Source organism: Dermacentor silvarum, chromosome 10 (assembly GCF_013339745.2).
Source record: "Dermacentor silvarum isolate Dsil-2018 chromosome 10, BIME_Dsil_1.4, whole genome shotgun sequence".
Lineage (NCBI taxonomy): Eukaryota > Metazoa > Arthropoda > Arachnida > Ixodida > Ixodidae > Dermacentor > Dermacentor silvarum.
Window position 1 is genome coordinate 8662609 of NC_051163.1, and position 19076 is coordinate 8681684.

At 46.0% G+C, this 19076-nt stretch overlaps 1 long non-coding RNA gene across 1 annotated transcript; it reads right to left on the reverse strand.

Moving 5' to 3' along the window:
• Positions 1-417: 417 nt before the first annotated feature.
• On the reverse strand, positions 418-4154 carry LOC119465885 (uncharacterized). Its single transcript, XR_007463866.1, has 3 exons — positions 3951-4154; positions 1915-1973; positions 418-751 (listed from the first exon to the last, which is right to left on the reverse strand). It is a non-coding gene; the product is annotated as an uncharacterized LOC119465885 (long non-coding RNA).
• Between the last annotated feature and the right edge of the window lie 14922 nt (positions 4155-19076).

Below are 19076 nucleotides of genomic sequence, written 5' to 3' on the forward strand. Positions count from 1 at the left end.
CGACCGCGCGTCGGAGAGCCGTTCTCGCTCCAAAGCAGACAAGGAGAGATTAGTTCGAATATGAGTGTTGGTTATAGTGGGAGGTAAGGCAGAAAACTATGCCGATTGTCCTGTTAATGACTTATTATGACAAACTGCACCACCTCAATTATGCTTCTATGCAAGCCGTGTCGTAACACTACATCGCGATCGAGTGTGTCACAATATACGCTACCACTCTCTAGTGAAACCGGGCTTCCTTCCTGCCTCCTTTCGACGCAGAGGGACACGTTTACGTATGTATACCGTGTCGATGTGTGATAACTCGGTGATAACTATTGATAACAATTCTTTTAACTGCTTACCAGGAGCAGTGGAATCTTGTAAAACGTTTCATGTAAGTTAACTTCACTGGTAAATAATCGGGCATACTTGCTGATACGACAGAAATTGTAATTTATTGAATTTAAAAACAATAAGAGATGTCGCCGATGATACATTTAGCCGTTGTTAATTGCCGCCGCCACACCAGCTCCAACAGCGCCTGATACAGCGCCGCCGGCGATGGCCTTTGCTATTGCCAGAATTATGAGCGGAATAGCTTGCTCATCGGTTTCATCACCGAAGCTGTTAGCAGGCTGTTCGAGCGCCTTCAAAGCCTCGATGATGTCTTCTCGGTGCTCCATGAGGGAACGGGAAATTTTTTCCGTGAGTTTTTTTGTTGCGTCATCCGTGTTCTCTGCCGGCTTGCTCAGCGTGACTGCGTGAATTTCTGTACCGTCAAGCGAGAGAAAGACATGAAACATGTCACGCACGCTGGAATTCAAGTACATGTAGTGAGGACGGCGAAAAAAAATTATGAATAAGGAATGATTTCTGCAGAAAGTATACCTTGATAGATAAAGGTTAGAAACAGCGATAAGGTGCCTCAGAAAGGTTACCCAACGTTTCGATAGGAAGACCCATCTTTGTCAAAGGCATAGATTCTTCTATCAAAACGTTGGCCAGCCTTTCCGAAGCATCTTATCCCTGTTTCTAACTTCTATATACAGCGTGCTATTCCCTCTATCAGCCCCCCTTCTTGATTTTGGATCGTGATAGATAAGTGTTTAAAAGGTATATGCTACGTTAACTGCAGTGCACCAATAGAGGGAATGCACGACACCAATATTTCTGTGAAACGTAGGCATTTTTACAGCGCATGAGAGCCGGATAAAGTTCCTCTGACGTAGCGCTCTCTCCGTTGCTGATAATGAAATATTGGCTTCGCGTTGTAACCATCAAGTGGGCTTAACGCGTCTCTTGCACGGAATCGAATTTTCGGAATTTTCGCTTATTCCCTATAGTCGACTTGCGGATTAGTGCACAGCGTATAGTGCAATCAGTCGAAATGCTGCATTAAAAATTCACCTCGGAAATGAAACGGACGAAAGTACGCACACAGGTATAGTGTAACTAAGTATTTGTTCATTTCGATTATTAACAATTTACTTGGTTGTTGTATAGTAGGCCTTGTTTTTTTTGTCAAGATGACAATAAACGAAAGCGATTTATTCACCTGTAATGTACGCTGCTATTCATTTTTACGCAATGGTAATAATAATAATAATAATAATAATAATAATAATAATAATAATAATAATAATAATAATAATAATAATAATAATAATAATAATAATAATAATAGTAATAATAATAATATAAACAATATACTGAAAGAAGTAGTCACTGGTACAAGAAATATTCTCTAGTCTCACCGGCTGAGAAATTGCGAATAATATTACTGCTTGTAAACATAAAGAAACATTTTAAACACAGGGTGGCATCTATCTCCAGGAGCAGAAAATGCCCAAAACTAGAGGGACCACTGAATGTAAACGTGCGAACGAAGAAGAGAGCGCACATAAGTGCGATTTGCACAGGGTTGGTACTTACGGCAGAGATGCCCCAGGATGACGAGTGCCAAGATGACGTAGGACTTCATGGCGAATGGTCTGCGGTAAAGAATGCCACGTTAGTTGGGATGAACATTCACCAGCCCACAAATCTCTATGGGGCGCTGCAAAAATTACTCTCGCGGATGTTTTGATTGTAGCTTTTCAGGTCTATAAGACATGTACTAAGCCTGGTCTAGAAGCAGATGAGAAAAGTGGTTTAATCGTGTTTTCTGAAGTGCCACGGACACACGTCAGAATTTCTTTTCCCTAGCGAAAAGAATTACTGCCTGTAGCTAGACGTCCGGTTATCACGACACAGCACCTTTTCTTGTGACGACATAAAGATTTATTTTCCCTGCAAGATGACAGAACTTGTTTTGTGTTGGAACAGTCGTGGTTGGTATTTTAAAGTGAGAATTTATTGCCTACACTCCCGCGTTTCGCGTGAGTGATAATGATGCTTCGGGTGCTGCTGATGTTTGCTTGTGGGTCGGTCGGAATTTCAGCGGATATATTTTGGATGTATACATAGGCGAAGGTAAATTTTGTGCACCGAATGCGGCTGCCATCAAAGAGGCCCATATAACTGATTTCGGCTCACCAACTAAGTATTGGCCGTGAGCGCACGTCTGTTCTGGCGCAATAATAGAAACATAATTCTAGCATAAAATTTGAGCAGATAATGTGAGCTCATATCTATCTGGAAAGCGAACCACCTCTGAATGGAAGAGCTTGTTATAGTAAATCGATTGTTTAATTTACTTGATTTGCTTTTATTTAGCACATTTGGTATGTGCCACTGCGTGTGTGGCCATTCTTGGCCAATCTCCCAAAGTGATATATGCTTATTAAGGTATGTGCCAACTGGCCCATAACAACTTCAGAAAGCTGATGCGTAGAGATAGATGTGTGGTACTACTTCTCTGTGCATACACATGCCACCGCCACTGTTCTCTCGACAAGCATCACAGATGGCTTTTGTCGTCGTGACATCGCTATGTAACAGTCTAATTTGTCAGTGGTGAAGGATAGTTTGTCAGTGGTGAAGTGCATAAACGTAACATTTGCGTGAGAATAGAGATCTGACCTTAGTGGTCGTCAAATATTAACACAGCGATGAGATTACACGGTACAGCGGATGAAAGCAAACACAATTGAACGCATAGGGTTAGTTCTAAGATATTTATATTTAGGCTTCGCTTCACACATGTTACAGTATGCGCGTTAGGTCTGCATCAATTCTTAAACTTAGAAATCACACCGGAAGGGTCGTTGGTTACAGCTACGTTACTGAAAGTCATACCACAACGCAGGTTAGCTGGGATTTTTGTAAAATTTACAAGTGTACGCAAGACTAATGAACTGAAGCTGATCAAACGTAATCGCCAGCTTTACAAATCATTCTGTAGAATTAAGAACTCCAGGTCTCTAGGTATCTCCTCATATCTCCAGATAATATTTCCTTTTGCAAGTGAAGATGTGTTCTATATGAAAAGATTACAGCACAAAGTTCTCCTTCGCAATGTTTTTGAGTACTGAGCAAAAATAAATGGTGAAAAGTATTTTCGCAAGAGCAGCGCACATATCAAAGTGTTTGTGCCGAAATTTTCAGCACTCAAACAATCCGTGTGACTTTATTTAATAGACAAGCCATTTAGGCCCTCACTTTTGTATGACGTTTTCATGATTAGATATAATGAATTTGTGTTTCTCTCTGTACAGCGTCAATATTCATCATTGAAAAAATAAATTGATCTACGTAGCCTATACATTCGACGATTTTAGTGCAGTTATTGCAAGACGTCTCTATTACGTGAATGATTCAAAGTTCAACGAATAATACCATATTATGTATTGTGCAGTTAATGCAAGCACCTGAAACAAAGACAGTAATTCAAATGTTGGACATACCCCCCACCGCTTCCCCGCGATACACGAAGGCATTGTTCAGTATAAATTTTTGCAACAGCGTTTTCTGCGACTTAGCCGCGACGTTACAATTAAAAAGAAACATTTATTGGCACTACATCTCACCTGCCGGTATGTCTCACGCTAACGGTCGACGCAGGGAGCAGGCTGGATTCCGTTGTCGTTTCTGCCTCCACGGCAACGGCGTGAAGTGCTGAAACTGCTCTGGCTTTTTATACTTGGAAGCAAGCACAACGTTTTCCGGCCGTTCTAGTACGTTCCAGAAGAAAGATAAAATCAAACAATAGCACATACTCTTTTGTTCATGGATTAGCTCTTGTCTGTATTAGGAAAGGTTCATTGACATAGGAAGTAGTACTTACGTACGGAGATATTAGTGCTACAGTCTTTGGAAGAAGCACTGTGAGCGCCTTGACAGTTAGGGCACTTCAAAACAGTCGCATTACAGTTTTGTTCTGAGTGTGGCTGGCGCATCGGGGACTTGTGGCTGAATGCGTGCAAACGCCCTTCACATGGCCGATCCTCTGGCAGTTATAACATTGCAGCGGTTTTGGAACAAATGGTCGAACCGGGTGGCGGAAGTGGCCAACCTTCACGTAGGAAGGAAGGCAATCACCCTTGAACGTTAATTTCACACGTGTCTTACCAAGACGGCCAACGTGCACAATAACGTTGCTCTCACTTGCTGGTTTTATGAGCACTGGAAGGTCTGTGTCAGGGATCTCAATGTCAATGTCATAAATGACTCCTGCAATGATGGTACCATCCGCTGGCACAATGGAACGAACCCTTATGTTGCCCAGCTGCGTTATACGCTGCAGAGGGCTCAGCGCACTCGTGGTCATCACGTCGACGGCTAAGATGTTTTTCCGTGTGTTTATCCTCACATCCTTGATCTCGTTTGATACAGTGTACTCAAGAAACAAGGACAGTGCTTGCCTGTTGAGGACGCGCAGATTGTCTGTCGAATTCTCTGGCACAAACAGGACGGTATGAGGCCATCGTTGAGGTGCAGTTTTTACGGTGAACGAACTTGACACCGAAGATGCATTGACGATCCTTCGCTTGGCTTTACGGTGCAAGACAGACTCAAAGCCGTCTTGCGATGACTCGTCAGCAGATGCGGAGTACAGTTCAGTGACCTGGCTGTGACTAGATGTATTCCCGTTGATGCCCCAAGATTAGGAAGGAATGTTCTGTGCTCAAACAAATGGTTAGGGACAGTTCCACCCACAAGGAGGCCGCTGAAACAGTGTGACGTAGACGCCGCCGCCGCCGACGGTCCTCACGTAGGACTGCGCCAGCTTCGAAAAATGCGTTACCTCTTCAAGTAACAAAGTCACCTGCAGTTCCTAGCGCAGCAAACGCTGACACGGGACGACAGAAAACTACAAGACGTCTCTCTACAGATGAATGGCCCCCGCTTCCAAGTACACGACCTATTGATAAACAGCAGCAAGTGCCTCATCCAGTACAGCAAGCTGCTCCATCGGATGACGTGCGACATACAGATCAGCAAGTGGTATCGCTACTGCGATTCTTAACGAATGTCATTCGCGTGTTGCTGAACAACATGCACACAACGTCAGCCAAAAGTGCACTGCAAGTACTGGACACACTAAGTCTGGTGCTGGCAGCCCTTGAGTAAATCATGGCTCACCGGCAGCTGTCTTTTCGAGAGGAGGTCCGAAAAGCAGCAATCTTCCAGTGGAATGCCCGGGGACTTCGATCGCGCATCGCCGATTTCCGACGGTTCATGTAAGCCAACAGGTTTCCCATCATCATCATCATCTGTGAGCCGAACTTATCGAACTCAATCAGGCTATCCGGCTATGAATCATTTATGTCAACAACTAGTGGTGAAAAAAGCAAGTATATGGTGTTTATTCGCCGTGACCGCACTTACATTCTTCAACCTGTGCCACCTCATGACGATAACCAATACGTATGCTTAACAGTAAAGAAGAAAAGACTTACCGTCACTGTTGTCGGTGCGTACCTATCACCATCAAGTAGATTTGACTCCAAACGATTACGAGACATCCTGTCAACATCTGCTGATCCATGGATTATCATCGGGGACTTCAACGCACATCATACAATCTGGGGAAGTACGAAAATCAACGCGAAAGGCAGAGCCTTGGTATCATTCGCCTCCGACAGCGAGCTGTGGGTTTTAAATGAAGGCAGTCCTACTTTTTTACGCGGCTCCACATACAGCAGCTGTCTTGACTTGGCCTTCGTATCACGAAGTCTAGTCAGGCGTACAGGATGCATGGTTTACGGACATTGAAACGCACGGGAGTGACCATATCCCCACATATGTCAAGATCAGAGGACTGTCGTCGTCGAAATCAAGTGATAGCATCCGAAGAGTGGACTGGCCCAAATTCCAGGCTGTTATGGAAGACCAATGTCAAGGTAGTTTATTACATAATTTGGAAGACATCATCAAAACAACAGTGCAAGACAGTACACGTACTCTAATGCGCTCTTCGAAATTCACTGAATTTGATGTAGAATTAGAGCGACTTCGAGCTATACGGCGACGTGCCGAACGTAGATACCGACGCACGAAGTCAATGGACGATCTACGGACCGCTAGACGCCTACAAAAGAAGATCCAGCGCCGGTTAGATAAGCTAGAGTCACAACGCTGGACTGCTTTCTGTGAATCGTTGGACCCTCGCAAGCCCCTATCGCACTTATGGAGGACGGTGCGAGGGCTCAAGACGCCACCCGTACAACGGTCTCCATTCAAGGCTCTGGCCCTCTTCCAACAACGACCAGATATTGATGTCGCAGAAGACTTCTGTGCCAGATTATCCGGGCAATGCACAGCTTCCAACAACTTATCACGTTTCATCAGCTTCCCGCCACCACGCGGCCCCCGCATGGATGTTCCATTTTCAATCCATGAACTCAAGGCGGCGCTAGCTTTGTGCAGACACACGTCGTCACCCGGACCTGACGGAATTTCTTACAGAGCTCTGTGTCATCTGGGTGAGCGGGAAATGAGTGTTCTTCTTTAAATCTATAATGAATCCTGGCGAGCTGGCACACTTCCCACAAGCTGGAAGACTAGTCGCATAGTTCCGCTACCGAAGGCTGGAAAGTCTCCGTTGGAGCTTTCATCGTATCGCCCGATTGCATTGGCGAGCTGCGTGGGAAAAGCGATGGAGCGGATGATCCTCGGACGCCTGGAGTGGTACTTGGAATACCACAACGTCTACCCAGATACCATGGCAGGATTCCGACGCGGCCGCTCGTCGATTGATAATGTCGTCGACCTGGTTACCTATGTTCAGCACCAAAAAGGGTGTAAACGTCTGTGCGCTTCTTTGATCCTCGACGTCAAAGGGGCGTACGACAACGTTACAAATGAATCCATCTTCGCCGCTCTCGAAGAGATAGGCCTCGGTGGTCGGATGTTCCGATGGATTCATAGCTATCTCTCTATGCGATCTTTCTTTGTGAGCACTGAGGACGGCCGCACTTCTTTGCATTACACTTACTGTGGCGTGCCCCAAGGTGGCGTACTGAGCCCTACGTTGTTTAACCTGACGCTGATTGGTCTCCTTCATCACCTTCCAAACACAGTTAAATTATCAATGTACGCGGACGACATATGCGTTTGGGCGTCCGGAGTGACACGCCTACAGGTGCGCGCCAGGCTCCAAAAAGCTGCCACTCAAACTCCACACTATCTCCAAAATCAAGGCCTGGAGATTTCATCTGACAAATGTGCACTTGTGGCATTTACGCGTAAGCCTATGACGCACTACAGGGTGTTAATCAATGGGCAGATGATACCATTTGTACGGTCATATAAATTCCTGGGTGTCATAATTGACTGAGACGTTTCATGGAGCCCCCATGTATTGTAGATGAAAAAAAGGTTAACAGGCACCTGTCACCCTTTGAAATTCTTCGCTGGAAAGACCTGGGAAATGTCGACAAGCGCTATGCTTCGACTATAGAGAGCACTTTTTCTCGGCTTCTTGCGGTACAGCTTGCCAGCATTGACTAACGCAAGTACAACAAGCCTACGTACTATACAGAGTGTGCAGGCCCAGGCGCTCCGGATTTGTCTAGGTCTTCCTCGAAGTGCGTCAACGGCGGCAACTATTGCAATCGCCAGAGACCACCTCATAAAGACCCACATCGCAGTTGAAGCAATAAGAATGCACGTAAGGCACCTTGCACGGACTCCTTGCCTTGGTGCCTCCTCCTTGGTGCCTGATTCAGCCAACGATCAACCTGACAGTACCTGGCGTCCGGAAAAAAGTAGATATGTCATCGCTGGCTCTTAAACAGCTTACCTTACTCCTATTATATGAAAAGTACCGGAATTATACCCAAATATACACCGACGGTTCCGTCTTGCAGAACAGCTCTACCGCCACTGTCGTTATTCCAGAAAAAGCCACCACTATCAAGATGAAAACATCTCACCTGACAACGTCGACGGCAGCAGAACTGGCAGCGCTTCGAGTCGCACTACTTTTTATTAATGATGAACCAGCACACAAATGGTCCGTTTTCTGCGACTCGAAGACGGCACTGCAGAGTTTACTGTCAGCCTTACGGCGCGGTCCACAGGAACAACTGGTTTTCGAAATCACAGAGGCCATACACCACCTGACTGAGAAAGGACACGAAATAATCTTGGACACGAAATAATCTTTCAGTGGCTGCCAAGTCACTGTGGAATTATTGGCAATGAACGTGCCGATCAAGCTGCTCGTTCAGCTCATGAACAACAGCTCATGAACCTTGGATCCAACCTTAAGCCTTCGACTTCCAACAAGACTTCTCCGAAGAGAGCGACCCTCTGTGTAGGCTATGGTTGGGCGTCGCGTTCACCAATGCCTACGCGTTCCGCATAGGGATGGCCGACAGTGCATTATGTGACAATTGTGAAGACGCGGAAACGATTCGTCATGTTCTTTGTCAGTGCCCACAATACAGTGTGCCGAGACAATCGCTCTCCGTTGTGCTGAACCAGTTGGACGACCAGCCGTTATCGGAAGAAAGAATTCTGCAACATCATCGCGAATCAACATCGCATCAGAAGGCCTTGCAAGCGCTCCTGCGGTCCTGAAGTCCACTGGCCTGTGTGAACGTTTGTGATTGGAACGTCTCCTTTGTTACCTATGCCTGTGTCTTTTTTGTGTTTTTTTTTTCGCTCTCTCGCTCTCTTTGCACTCTCTCCAACCCCTTTATCCCCCACCCCAGTGTAGGGTAGCAAACCGGAAACTTACTTCTGGTTAACCTCCCTGCCTTTCCTCTCTCTCGCTTGCTTTCTCTATCTCTATTAGTGCTACAGTAGGCGTTTTTTAAAGAACGGTAATAGTAGCTCTAGGACATATTATAATACAATGACAGCTGAAGAATAACAATGAAATCCATTGTTATTAAATTCAAAATTGTTGTATCACGTACCTAATAGGATGGTTGCAGGCTGTTCTGCCTTTCTAATTGCTTCGGAAATATATGTGTGTGGCTCTCGAAGTTTTCTGCCCTGCTCAAGATCTAATTGTTTTACCCACCTTGTTAGCTGTGTGACTATGGCTTACCTCGCTGTTGAGCACACAAGGTAATTAAAGGGATATATTTATGTATTTATTTCATTTCAGAAGTACTGCCAGCGCTGCTGATTGGATAATGCAGTGAAAAAAATGTCCCGTGAAATAAACTCGTTTCATGTAAACCAAGTGAAGAAACAATGTATCAAGCGCACACAAAACAGTAGAACCCATACATCTCCAACAACTTAAGACAAGACTATTTGCAAAATAAATGAAAGAAAAACACACAATAATAATTGCGCGAAAGCACTTGAGCAATAGAATATGGCGTTTGTTTGAACAACAGTGAACTACAAGACAAATGGCCATTGGCGGAAAAGTGCAGCCGTTGCCCGAGACGAGATACATAGAAATGCAAAAAAAAATAAAAAAAAGGGGGGGGGGGGCACAGAATGCTGCTAAGATTGCTTACTCAGTGCGGATACGAATGACTACACGTCGATACGTGCATCTGCTTTTTATCGGGAACCGATTTTATTCGGCGACTGTGTGCGGAAATAAGAAGGTTATAACGCCCCATTTTATTCACTAGAGTATTCCTTCAGTTACACTGAATGCCGGGGTACGTGAGGCGCCGTGCGATTCACTCGATAAACTTGTCCTTGTCAATGCCCTAGCTTTCTTTGGGGAATCAAAAACACATATTTCAGTGTGTCATTATACGCCGTCGCCTCTGTAACAACTCTAGATGTAAAAAAATAATGGGGTTTTATGGGTCAGATCCACGATCTGGTTATGAGACGTGCCGTGGTTTGAGTATACTGGAATAATTTTAACCACACGGGGTTCTTTAACGTGCACCCAATGCACGGTACACGAGATTCTTAGCACTCGATTCCACCTGCATGGAAATGTGGCCCCCACGGCTGGGATTCAACCCGCGACCTCGAGCTCTTCAGATGTGCCCGTTTTAAAGGAGTTCTAGGGGAAATATGTCAGCTATGCGAATTACACAGGAACCAAATCGCATTTCTTTGGATGCTTTCGAGTTTTTCAATGTTAACTTGAATTTGGGGATCCTAAACTACTGAAGAATATTCGAGGATGGGACGAATAAATGTTTTGTATGCAAGTGCCTTAATTTCTGGTGTCGAGCTTCTCAGGGACCTGCTTAAGAGGCCCACTGCTGCACGGGTTCCTCTGAGGCTATAAGAGACACGTTCATTACAACAGGTTACTAAAAGCGCAAGTATGCGCAAGTACGAGTTATAGCCATAGCTATCGTTTTTTCATAAAACTTACTTTCATTTGCGATGTTGTGCACCGAGAATGTATTTTAATTAATGCCGAATTTAAGAGGCCGTGGTCATGGTGACTACGAATTTAATGATATGCAATTATTTTAATGTTTACTCAAATGTCTTATGTAATGTTGGCAATGGAAATTAATAAAAAAGTGACCCTAGCCGTGATCCCTGCGGGATTCCTGACTTCACTGATTGAGAATAAGAGCGTCATCAACATTAACTCTGTTTTCGAAAGGAAAGGTGAGCTTCAATCCACCTGAGTAGAGTGTCGATTCATCAGTATAGGCCTATAATTAACTTGTGGCGATGAGCGACCACGTCGACCGGTAGTCTCAGGGCTCTCGCGGGGGTGGAAAAACCGACCTCGATCTCTTAGCGTAGCATTTTTAATCTCTTTCGGAACGCTAGCCCGTGCCGGAGCGTGCCAGCCGCTCGTGCCTCGCGTAGACGCGAGCGTCTACGTAATTCTCATGCGACGCCGACGCTGCTGCCGCTACAAACTAAAAGTTCTGAATGAGAAACGCGGTCGAAAGCGTTATGGAAGTCTAAAAAGAAAATGTCAATTTGGGCTTCCTTGCCTAAAACGTCTGCAGTGCCAAGAACGGCTTCCAGCAGTTTTGTTGTTGACACCGATTTTCAGAACCCGTGTTGCCGGGTGCATAGCGGACAGTTTTGTTTAAAACAACTGATAAGTGGTTGAATGTAATGTGTTCTATTGCGAGCGTGTATATACACAGCAATGAAATAAGCCTTTGTGAAGAATCATTACAAACTGCCATGGTACTCATGAGGCCTCATCTAAGGATTGCCCGCGGGCGAGGAACGAGCGAGCGGTACTCAAAAGTATGGTACGGGACCATTCAACACACAGAGAGGCTGCCGCTACTCTCAGGCGACGACGACATCACCACCGAAGAGCATCACGAAGAGTTGTATGTACTGATAGAGATACACCATCTTCCGGCAAAGCGGCTAGCATACCAATGCTGACTTTCACAAAGACGGACACTGCGAAAACGAAGAAAGGGGCAAGACTCGCAGCTCCTGAAGAGTGGCCTACACTTCCACGAGCACAACCTGCCTCAGAGTCGCATCAAATCGCGCCGCCCTCGATGACCTTACGAACCGCTTATGCGACGACGACTGAGGATCACCAAGGCATAGCGATGTTGAAGTCCCCTTATGGACGCTATGCGCATCCTACCGAGCAACATGAAAAACCTGTCGGCGCAGAGCGCAATGCAGGTGCTGGACACCTTGAGTCCGGTGCTTGCGGCTCTAGAGTAAAAGCACGGCCCGTAAGATGCCGTCCTTTCAAGGGGAGATCAAGAATGCATCTGTCTTTCAGTGGAACGCAAGAGGGCTAAGTCACGCATGTCCGACTTTAGACACTTCGTCTTTACGCAACAATTCCCTATTATCGTGATTTGCGAGCCCAACTTGTCAGCTCCCATCAGACTGTCCGGGTACGAGCGCTTTATGTCCTCGACCCCCTCGACCAACGGAGAGTGCAGCAAGGTTGCTGTGTTTATACGCCGTGACTTGACTTATGTGCATCACCCAGTGCCTCCTGACGAAGTAAGTCAATACGTTTGCTTAACATTGAAGAAGAAAAACTCGCGTTCACAATTCTTGGAGCCTACTTATCTCCAACAACTCGTCTAGATTGTGAGCGCTTACGGGGAATTTTGACATCGACTCCACAGCCGTGGGTGATCACCGGCGACTTTAATGGCCACCATTACCTATGGGGAAGCTCCAGAGTGAACTCTAGAGGCAGAGCACTGGTGTCAGTGCTCTGCCTCTAGACCTCTGAATGCGAACTTTGCCTGCCAAATGATGGAAGCCCTACTTAGCTGCGTGGATCAGCGTATAGTAGCAGCCTGGACCTTACCTTCGTTTCACGTTCGTTTTCGAGAAGAGTGCACTGGTTTTCGGATTTAGAAACGTGGGGTAGTGACCACATCCCAACTTATTTGAAGATTGAAGGTCTGACTAGCTCGAAGTCCTCCAGAGCTGTCCAGTAGACCAATTGGCTTAAATACAAAATAATCACGGAAGACTGTTGTGACGGCCCCTCCTGCAACCTAGAGGGCGCGATAAAGGATGCCATACAAACAACCACGAATTCGCTTTTGAAGAGTTCTGCCGGCACCAATTTCGACATCGAACTCGAGAAACTTAGAGAAATTCGCCGTCGTGCGGAACGAAGATATAGACACACGAAGTCCAATCATCATTTGAGATTGGCTAGACGAACACAAAAGAAAATACAGCGTCATATGAACAAGCTGGCTTCGCGACAATGGGCATCCTTTTGCGAGTCTCTGGATCCGCGAAAACCTTTGTCGCTTATATGGATGACTGTTCGTGGCCTTCGCACAACCTTTGGTCAGCGCCACCCGCTTAAATCTCTGGCACTACATCTAAAATGTAGAGATTGACGTCGCTGAATCTTTCTGCAGAAACATTGCTGGCGAGGCAAATTCCGATGGAACGGGAACGGGGACGCTCGACCACCCACTGTTCTCACGCGATCCCCGCATGGAGTGCCCGTTTACGATTTAAGAACTAGAAGCTGCGCTGGCTATGTGCAGGCGTTCTTCAGCGCCAGGACCTGACGGCATTACGTACCGTGCCCTGTGTAACCTAGGAGACCAAGCTCGGAAGGCACTCTTGCTCCTATACAGCCACTCCTGGCAGACGGGTACGGTTACGCAGGAATGGAAGTCAAGTCGCCTCATTCCACTTCTCAAAGCTGGCAAGTCGCCTTTGGACATTTCCTCATACCGTCCGATCACACTTGCCAGCTGAGTTGGGAAAACAATGGAAAGAATGATTTTAACACGTCTGGAATGGTACTTAGAGTACTATGAAATCTACCCAGACGTTGTGGCCGGATTCAGGCATGGCCGTTCGTTAACAGACAGCGTTGTTGACTTGGTAGCAATTGTGCAACACTAGAAGGCCTGTAAACGACTATCTGCTGCTCTGTTTCTAGACGTTAAAGAGGTTTACGATAATGTCACCCATGAAGCCAACCTTTAGCGCGTTAGAAGCAGTAGGACTGGGTGGTAAGATATATATGTGGGCGTGCAGCTGCTTACAGAGGAGATCATTCTACGTGCACACAGAAAATGGCCCGGCATCCGAGCATTACGGTAGCCGAGGAGTGCCTCAAGGCGGAGGGCTTAGACCGACGCTTTTCAATCTAACCATCACTGGATTAGTTGACAACCTGCCAAGCACCTTACGACTTTCCATCTATGCGGACGACAACTGCACTTGGGCGTCAGGTGTAATACGACCTCAGCTTCGAGCTCGGCTTCAGAAGACCGCCACAATGACATCTTGCTACTTTCGTCAACAAGGACTTGAAATTTCATGTGGAAAGTGCACAATGGTGGCATTCACCAGGAAGCCAGTGTCTGCTTACGGCATATCAATTAACCGACAACTTATACCATACAGAAGAAGTCACAGGTTCTTGGGAGTCATAATTGACAGATACCTGTCTTGGACTTCGCACGTGAATTACGTGAAAAAGCGGCTGACTGCCATCTGTCACCTGTTCAGGTTCCTTGCAGAAAAAAGTTGGGGAGTGTCTATACACGCTTTGTTACAGCTGTACATGGTGTTATTCGTTGTATTCCTGCGGTAAAGCCTGCCTGGAATATCCAACACCTGCAAGACTAACCTGCGTACGATACAGAGCATTGAAGCCCAAGCCTCACTGCTGAAAGTCCCTGCTCGACATTTAGCGCTACTGTCAAGGCACATCATGCGTCGTTTACTTCAGGGTACGCACCTGCGGCCAAGCCAGTGCTTCCTCCGTGGTGGTTGAGCCGTCCACAAGTACATATAACGATTCCAGGACTACTGAAGAAGTCAGATCTACCGGCCCCTGCTCTAAAACAACTGAGCTTACTCCTCTTGTATGAAAAGTACAGCAACCACGTGCACATCTATACCGATGGATCGACTACGTCGTCCAGTTATGCTGGTGCGGTGGTTATACCAACGCGAGGTTCAGGACATCGCATGTCACGATCTCAACGACGGCAGAAATTACGGCTCTGCGTCGTGCACTGGAATTCATTGATTCTGAAAGATCTAGAAAATCGGCTGTGCTTTCTGACTCAAAACCGGCATTACGGTGTACGTAGTCAGTTCTCCGACGCAGATGTCATGAACAGTTGACATACGAAATCATGAAACTTCACCATCACGTCCAACAAAAAAGGCCACGAGGTTGTCTTTCAATGGGTACGTGGTCATCGTGGAATCAGTGGCAATGATTCCGCAGATAACGCTGCTCGCACATCACATCAAGAAGAGCACAGCGTTCCAATTCCGCTTTCGAGGCCAGACGCCGCAAGGCAGCTTCGACACCTTGCACGCAGTCTCTCACTGACCGAGTGGAACTCGCCAAACTTAAGACTTACACGACTTACACTCAACACTTACATGACTGCATCGATTTAACCCCTCACTGCAACTCCGACCTCCATTCGGGCTTCCTCGACGTAAAGCTTCGCTTTGTTGCCTTTGGTTAGGAGTTGCCTTTACAAAGGCATACGCTACGTTAATTGGAGTGACCGACAGTGCAGCATGCGAGGTCTGCGGCGCCGACGAAACTATCGGCCACCTGCTGTGCCACTGTTCCCGATATGCCCCGGAAAGAGAAGAACTTGCTAACGCGCTGCAAAAACTGGACAATCGGCCGCTTTCCGTGCAGGTACTACTGGAATACCGCCCCCATTGCTCGTTGGCCCATAAAGCGGTGAAGGCACTTTTGTGCTTCTTGAGGACGACGGGCTTGCGTGAGCGTCTGTGACTATTAGTGAAATACCACACGCGTCAGCGAACTCACTCGCTAATTTCCTTCTTTCCTTCCCTCCTCTCTCTCCCTGTCAATTTTGTGTTACCCTTTCCAATTCCCCCGGTGTAGGGTAGCCAACCGGACGTTATTCTGGTTAACCTCCCTGCCTTCTGCTTTTCTCTTTCTTCCTAAATGAGGTGCTCATTTTTGGTACTGGAATAATGCTTTCGAATTCCAGTCACGTGCAAGTTTGCCTAGTGAAAATGACTTGACGACGATAATGCTCGAGAACTTTGAGCACCGTTTGCTAAGAAAACCGCTTGATGGGTTGTCAATGCCGGGCAATTTCTTCGAGTCGAGGGTAAAAACAAGTGAAGAGATGCTTTCCTGGGATATCTGGATTTTATTCTATGGAGGAATCTGCTCGATAGCATCTAAATTCGGCGAATTACCGTCATGGTTTGTGAACACAAAGCAAAACAATTTGCCGAATGACTTCGCAATTAGGAATTTCTCACATATAATATTGCCGTCTATGCAAATAATACTTAATGGTTTCTTTTCAAAGCCAAAATATTGCCACAACTTGGCCGGGAACGAAAGCAGAAAAATTTTATTTGTGACGATATGGTAGTAGTCCTTTGCACTTTTGATTTTAGGTTTAAGCTGACTTCGCAGAGTGAAAATTGTACGCATACTAGTCGCCAATCAGTTGCTTTTAAGCGAAACTTTCTAGGCTCACAAGTTTCGGCGGCGGCGGCGGCGGCGGCGGCGGTGGTGGTGTCACGCTGAAAAGTGGGCCAATCCTGGTGATAGTGCAGAATGGGTCCAAGCTCAATGGTACATACCTCTGTGGGCTCGGGGACCTTTAACGCGCCCTTGGATCGAACTACCCTTGTCACACGTGGCACCTAAGGAGACAAAATCTCCAGCCCTTCCTCTGTCGAGAAAATGGGGGTAAACGAAGCTTGTCGTCCGATTCTAGCATGAGGGTCTCGAAACCCACGCGAAACGTCAGCGAATCGTTGCGGACCCCGAGTTGCGGAAGCGCGATGATGAGGCCAAAGGTCATAGAAAAGGGGTCGACCCTGAGTTTAGGGCAGACGAAGCGGAACGCCTGCGACAGTGTCGTCTTGCCACAAGCCTCGCTTACCCCCATTTTGTGCACAGGGGAGGGGCTCTGAAATTTTTTTGCGTTGCTTCCCAATTCGTTTCGCCTTTCGTCCAAAGCATACAATTATCTAGCTGGCTCATCGGCGTTAACTTCGCAACACTTTTACGTTCATTGGCAGAAATTTACGAACGTACCGTAGTACAACGTTCCTGAAATAAGACCACAAATGATCTGCAGTGCGTGCATCTGCTTCGGAAAGCAATAAAAATGCAGAAAAAGAAATACTTAGTGTTTGTACGTCATCAGTTTAAGAAAAAACAAAAAATTGCGTATATTTTGGTACATCTAGTAAGTAAATTACACTAATTTCTAGTCAGATATACCATCAAGTACGTGTACTTCAGAAGCCAGTTGGAGCATGCTGTTGCTGACACAAAAGTGATGTTACATCATGAAAAGTACAGTGTCAACAAGCGTCGAAGCCACAGTGGATGCTGCCTTGGTAAATTCATTGTCGTATTTAACTGAAGGTACTTAAAAACTCCTTTCAATGTAACATCAGATGACAGACCTCTGTGCGCAAAAAAAATTCATTATGACTTAAAAAATGCACAATATTCCCAATTGCGGGCCTGTAAAACCCTCTAACATTAGAATTTAGATAAGTGGTTGAGCGTAGGAGACAACCAGGAAAGCTAAGAATAATCAGCTGAACCTTTGCTAACGCTACGTATATCCTGGCATAGCCGAGTTAAGCCACTGCAACTTTTTTCAGAATGCTACAGGCGTTATTGTTTATGCAGTGAAACAATTTTTGCTCTACGTGGTCGATTGATCGTACATTGCTGCTTTTGTTAACTTCTGTGCCCACAGCGATCATTTTATCCTGACTGTCACGGAATTCAAACAACTTGCTGTCAATTCTTTATTTGCTCATTTGTAAGTTTGACTTTAGATTCTGTTTTCATGATTCCTGAGGTGCTCTTCTACAGCTGTTTTGCTTATGCCGTGTGGACGCCGAAAGATTTTCTGAAATGAAAATATGTCTTGCCTTGTAACCTGTAACAGTTTAGAATATTAATATTTTCCCCGCAATCGAAACATTTCACAATTATAGGTAGCGATTTACCAGCTACCGCGGCAGCTGGTAAATCTTCATGGAATTCCTTCCACGAAGTTTACGCGTACACCCAAGTTTTTACTCAACAAACTATCCATTACCTTGCCGATAAGATAAACAAAACAAGGTTGTGCCGCCTGCTCCAATCTTTCAAATGAACGAGCTTAGTCTCCAAGTTTTGGACGGTCATTTCAAGGCGTGTGATCCTTGAGCTGGCTCCTTTGATGAGTATAGAAGATTCTTCGACTATCCTTAACTTTCATTCAATGTCGCCGAGTTATTTCTGAATGCAGCTATTTCCGTCAAGTAGCTGAGCTATGGGTTCAGTGTGAGCTATAGGTTCAGATGAGCTGTAGGTTCAGTATAGGTTCAGTCGCGTTTGGACCCGGATCACACCCAACACCACCACTCAGCATGATGAGCAGTAGTAAAACTTATCACGTATAGTAGGACAGGAGAATCGCAGGCTCTTTGGGAATCCAGCTAGACAAAACAGAGATACCTTTTTTTATTATATTGTATTGAGGAGACGTTGACGCCTTTCATTGGCGCCGGCTACTCCTTTTCACATAGAGGTATGAAAAAAAAAATGAACCTACAGGCATTAAAATTAAATGTCAACTCCAATTCACAATAACACAAAGTCCAGTCACATAAATGCACTAATACACAGGTAACAGAGATACCTTGTTTTAACGGAGGAAACTCGGCTACTAATCTGCACAAATAAAAGCATCGGATTCATCATTGTGCGTTAGGAGTTCCAGCCGACGTGCCAACTAAGGATTACGACGGAAGCGGTCTGCTTGAATCCAGATGAGGTGATGCAGATGGCGTTGGGAGAAATTGTTGCCAATCTCTGCGGCGAAACGTTGTTTCACGCGTATAGCCATCGTGACGGTGGTGATGCGCTGTAGAGACCAAGTGATTGACATGCGCGCAGTTGCCTAGAAGGAAACGGGCCGCACTGACGAAACCAGTCGCAACCTGCGATACGCCAGGCCACTCTGTTGCACCGATGTGGGCCTTTTGCTCCTAGAAAAGCGGTGAACTCATCACGGTGCTTTCGGGGGTCCAGTCGTGCTACGGGATCGAATCCTGTATATGACTGCAGCATACCGATGCGGGCTGGTTGCAAAAACTCTTGTGTATTTAGATTTATGCGCACGTTAAAGGACTGCAGGTCATCCAAATTTTGCAAGCACGCTTACTTAGTAGAATAGGGCATGGCGCACTATTTCTCGTACGCATTCGGAATGCTTATGAACTCGCTGGTATTTATTTGTCTGGGAGTCGGTGCATATTGAGTGCTACAAAAATAAATGACATAAATTCTG